Source organism: Otolemur garnettii, unplaced genomic scaffold, assembly GCF_000181295.1.
Source record: "Otolemur garnettii isolate 467f Iridium unplaced genomic scaffold, OtoGar3 scaffold00042, whole genome shotgun sequence".
Taxonomy (NCBI): Eukaryota; Metazoa; Chordata; class Mammalia; order Primates; family Galagidae; genus Otolemur; species Otolemur garnettii.
Window position 1 is genome coordinate 11,469,607 of NW_003852437.1, and position 5,388 is coordinate 11,474,994.

Sequence of the window (5,388 nt, forward strand, 5' to 3'; positions counted from 1 at the left end):
TTTACTCCCCAAACATGCAGAAGAGCAGGGTTGTATCAAGCCATTAAGGGTTAGTTTTTTTTTCTTTTAAGACAATTCATTCACTCTCCAAGTATTTACTGAGCACCACTAAATGCTTCGGACCTATGAATGCACAATATAGGCCAAAGATTCCCATTGCCACATCCTGAGGGTGGTTAACAGGGGAAGGGACAGAGTGAACAATAAAAAACAAAACAAAAACCTGGGATTCCCTCCATGAAAATGAAGTAGTTTTCCAAGTTGAGCTGGTGAATTGGGTTGTGAGGAAAGAATATTTACAACCAGGGCCCAGAACTAGGTTTAACCGACACAACCCTGGTATGCTAATTACAACTTTTAAATTCTCCAAGGTGGTTAACACTTCTAAACAAATAACAGGTTTAGGCCTTAAGGAAGAAAGTGCAGCTCAGATCAGTAATAACAGAAAATGTGCTAAGGTTCGTATTTGGAATTCTGTTCAAATCAGATGTGCCTCGCCTATTTATAATCTGATTTAAAGTTTGGGCGGACCCAGCTGCGTAGGTCTGTGTTTCCCGGGCCGGCGCGAAATCCTCGTTACCGGCGGAAAACTTCACCGCTTCGCGCTGTTTTTTTCCGCCTCTGTCCACGCTCCGCTGACGCGCGGACGCGGAAGTGCTTTAACAACACCCCAGACAGCCTAAGAGCTGAACTCTTGAGTTGATCAGACATTACTCAGAAAAGGGATTCAGATCGGGACCATTTTTTCAACTAAGCGCGCCTGACACATTTAATAGCCAGGCAAAAGCGACACTTCCTCGTTTCCAATTAGGCGTCCAAGAGGAAGAAAGGCAGCGCTTCCGGGGGAGGGAGCCACGGGTGTAGGATCACAGCCCCCTCTGGCCTCCTCGGTGTCTTTTCCTCAGCGTCACTTTTATTTTTGGCTTAGTTTGAGCCGGCACCACAGAAAGAATGGCTAACTGCAGTACAAAGTGGGGGCGACGATGGGGTGTGAATCCCCTCTAAACGAAGCAAAGACGCCAGCGAAGCAAACCCCGCTCTCCGGCCTGCTCCGGTCTAGCAAAACACCAGCCCTGCCTTCCACAACCTCCCAAGGCAAAGGGGAAGCCGCCCGCTGGCGGGCGGGTGGGCAGGCAGGCAGGCGGAGCCGCCTATAACCGCGCGAGATTTCACGTCTTTAGCCACGAGACTTCCCAGAAAGCCTCAGGCAACATCTTTACAGCGGCCAGGGAGCCGGTTTAGGGCGGAAGGATGGGCGGGGTTTGCCCAGATATTTAGCGGCCCCCAAGGCCACGCCCTAATCGGAAGTGACGGAGACGAGCTAGCGCGTCGAAGCTACCTCTATGGTTTTCCTCTCGTTCTCGAGTCGGGAAATGGCCGCTGTGTAGTTACAACGGAGATAAGTCCCGGGAACCGTACTTCGGCGTGTCAGGTAGGCCTTGCGCTGCATTCAGGTTACTCAAAGGGCACTGAATACCGAGGACGAGCCAATATTGTTGGCTCTTTTGTGGGTGGTGTCGGGTTGGCAACGATAGGAGAATACAGGAGACTTGCGCCGTTATTTGTGGGTTTTTCTGTCAGTTTACCTCAGGTTTTTGAGGCGCTGGGGGTCCAGAAGGTGGGGGCTGGGTGAGCAGTGCGAACGGTGCGCGCGCGCGCGCGGTGGCGAACCTGGCTCGAGACCTGGACACCGCGCGGCCTCTCCTGCGCGTGCGCACACCTTCCTCTTGAACCCTTCCCCCATTCCGTCGTCCCGGACCCCTGCGCGCACCGGACTGAACGCTGCGCGCACGCGCGTTTGTTTTTTCTCCCTTGCCCGCCCACGGCGCCCGCCGCTGCGGGAGGTGCAACTTGTGGCCGCTTCCCATTGGCTGGGTGCGCTACCTTTCTTCCCGGCTTTTGGGGCTTTGATAAAGAACTGTGGCCTGCACCAAAGTGCTTTAGTAGGGCGACCTCTTCTTGCCTTTTCGTTAAGGCCTTTTCTCTGGCTTCAGACTACCTGTTGGTTTACGGTTCATTTTCGTTCTTCTGCTCGGTTATAGATCTTGTTCTACTTGCCGTCACTGACCCCGCCACTCGCCTTTGGCCCTTGGTATGCAGGAATGTCTTCTCTGGGGTTAATCTTCTCGGTCCCCTTGGCAACACCCTCTATTTTGAAGCTCACAGTCTGGATTATTGTATTTGGTGGTTAGTAACTGTTTTCTAGCGTGAGGATGGGGTTTTACCTGATGGATCTACGAGTGGCCCTGCCACACTGGTGCTAAAAGTGCAGTTCTCCATTGATAGGAGCGAAGCTGTGTTTTTGAGCAAGTAATTTAGCCCATTAAGTCGTGTCAGAAATGTTGCAGCCGCGATTGATAGACAGCGGTGGGGTAAATGGGTGGGAGCGGTGAATTGAGGTTTTGAACTTTGCCTTCATTTTAAATACATGTATTGATTGACTTTATCCCCTTCCATCAAGTAGCAGCAGCAGCAGCAGCAGCAGCAGCGCCACACTGATTGTCTAGATGAAAATTCCGTGTTTCCAATTCTAAAGCACTTAAAGACTAATGTTGAAATCAAATCTGGCTAACTCAGATAAAAAGGATTAAGTACTTTAGACTGATACCCTATTGCAGCAGAGTCTTTTTTTTTTGAGACAGAGCCTCAAGCTATCCCCCTGGGCAGAGTGCGGTGGCACCACAGCTCACAGCAACCTCCAACTTCTGGGCTCAAGCGAGTCTCCTGCCTCAGCCTCCCAAGTAGCTGGGACCACAGGCGCCGGCCGCAACGCCCGGCCCATTTTTTTTTTTTGGTTGCAGCCGTCATTGTTGCTTGGCGGCCCGCGCTGGACTCGAACCCGCCACCTCAGGTGTATGTGGCTGGCGCCTTGGCCATTCAAGCCATAGGCGCCGAGCCAGCAGAGTCTTAACATTTTGTAATATTAGAAAGCAAAACAATGTCTTGTCCTTTTCTTGAATTCTAATTTCGGTTTGACACGCGTTGGAATGGTTAGGCTACTGTTTAGACAAGAAAAAACTTGGGAAAAACTACTCTTAAGTTTATTTGCATTTTATGTGATCCTAAACAATTCAGGATAAATAATTGGCTAGGACGGATTGTGTGTCTAAAGTAGTTAATGGTAATCAAGCTAAAACCTATCTACTGATAGTTTGTAGCATCTAATTTTAAGGATTTCACATTTTCAGCATAAGTCATGAACACTGGGGTTTCTCTTAATTCAGGTAGTTAAAATAGTAATAAAGGAGCCTTTACCTATAGCCCATTCTTTTTTTTTTGGGTCTAGGATTGGGTTTGAACCCACCACCTTACACGCATATGGGACAGGTGCCCTACCCTTTTGTGCCACAGGCACCGCTGAACAGCCAGTTCTTGACTGGCAAGAGCAATAGTAGTTTAGGACTTTGTGAGAGAACTAAAAGTACTACTCTTTGGTACGCTCAGGTCTAGTTAATTTATTAAACAAGTTTTGTGGGTAAGAAGCTATGGTAGGTTAACTGGGCCATGAGAAGACTTGTAGGAATGTAGAAAGTTTTCTCAGTTCTACCTAGAACTTAGATTGGGAGTTTGGGGATCATTTGAACATTAGTTGAATTCTGCCATGTTAGTTGAACACTGGTTGAATTCTGCCATGTAATTTGCAGTGATTTGTTATTTAACAAGTAAGTAGATGAGAATATCGAGAGAACCAGCATCTCTGGAGAGTAAGTGTAAATGTTTAGGTTATACTTGTAGGATATGAATTTATTTTTCATATCCAGGTTCTTAAGCAGTGGTTATCAGTGTAATTCAGTGAAAACCAACCAGTCTGCTAACAGGAAGATAGTAACAATACTAGACTGTATTTGTGTAATACTTTGGAGAATTCAAACTTTTAAATTTGCTTGATCTAGTATTTCATTTTCTAGGTGGAAAACAAAAAGAAACTTAAAGGTCACATAAACCAGAGAGTGGTACAATCTGGTCTAGAAGGCAGGTATTCTTTTTTTTTTGGAGACAGTATCACTGTGTCTCTCTAGGTAGAAGTGGTGTTACAGCTCACAGCAACCTCACACTCCTGGGCTTAAGCAATTCTCTTGCCTTAGCCACCCAAGTAGCTGGGACTACAGGTGTCCACAAAGCCAGGCTATTTTTCTGTTGCAGTTGTTATTGTTGCTTGGCTGGATTTGAACAGGCCAGCCTCAGTGTATGTGGCTGATGCCGTAACCACTATGCTATGGGCGCCGAGCCTAGAATGCAGGTATTCTGATTCTCAGTTCTTTGCCCCTTGATTTAGTGAGATGTCAACAAATTGGACTGAGAACTAAAATTTTATGACTTTTTATTTTTGAGACAAGTCTCATTATGTAGCCCTTGGTAGAGTGCTCTGGCATCATAGCTCACAGCAATCTCAAACTATTGGGCTCAAGAAATTCTCTTGCCTCAGCCTCCGAAGTAGCCAGCCTTCGAAGTAGCCTCTGAAGGCAGCTGGGACTACAGCTGCCTGCCACAAGGCCTGGCTATAAACTTTTTCTTTTTTTTGAGACGAAGTCTCATTATCTCGCCCTTGGTAGAGTGCTGCGGTGTCATAATTCAGAGCAACCTCAAACTCTTCGGGCTCAAGCGATTCTCTTGCTTCAGCCTTCCAGTAACTGGGATACAAGTGCCCAACCTCGGTATATATGGCCAATGCCTTACCCACTGACCTGTGGTGCTGCCAATAAACTTTTCTTTTTTAAAGGTTTTAATTATGGAAATTTCCAAGCACAAAAATAGAATAGTGGACTGTCATGTTTTCATCTAGGTTTAATCGCCAGCATTGTACTAATCATGTTTAATAATACCATTTTTCTGCTTTTGTGTTTTTAATAATACTTTAAGACATGGAGTTTCAATGTGTTGCCCAGGCTGTACTCTTAGGCCTCAGCCTCCCCAGTAGCTCGGATTACATGTGTCCATCACCAACCTGGCTTTTGTAGAGAATTGTAAAGCAAAATTCTGGACATTTTAATGAGCATTCTTGGAAAGACTTAACGTTAATACTTATGAATGCTATACCAAAATATTAGAGGAACATGTAAGAATTTGAAGTGAACTTACTGGATAACCTGTAGAAAGACTGCTATCACCAATAATGATAAGCTGATGCTAGATTGCATGCCATGTGTCAAATTAAGCTGGTTTTGGCTGATACCTGTGGCTCAAGGAGAAGGGCACTGGCCCCATAATACCGGAGGTGGTGGGTTCAAACCCGGCCCTGGCCAAAAACTGCAGGAAAAAAAAAAACGTTAAGCTGGTTTCGTTAGTTCACTTAACCTTAAACCTCTAAGTACAGGCTCGGCGCCTGTAGGTCAAGCGGCTAGGGCGCCAGCCACATACACCTAAGGTGGTGGGTTCGAATCCCCAGCC

At 46.7% G+C, this 5,388-nt stretch overlaps 1 protein-coding gene across 4 annotated transcripts in view; it reads left to right on the plus strand.

Moving 5' to 3' along the window:
- The first annotated feature begins 1,277 nt into the window (after nucleotides 1–1,277).
- The window catches only part of BCLAF1 (BCL2 associated transcription factor 1), a 34,798-nt gene continuing 30,687 nt past the window's right edge, over nucleotides 1,278–5,388 (plus strand). For all 4 annotated transcript variants that reach the window (XR_002773545.1, XR_002773546.1, XM_012805456.2 and 1 more), the window contains exon 1: nucleotides 1,278–1,432. The gene's annotated coding sequence lies outside the window, so the exon portion shown is untranslated. The remainder of the gene's footprint in view (nucleotides 1,433–5,388) is intronic.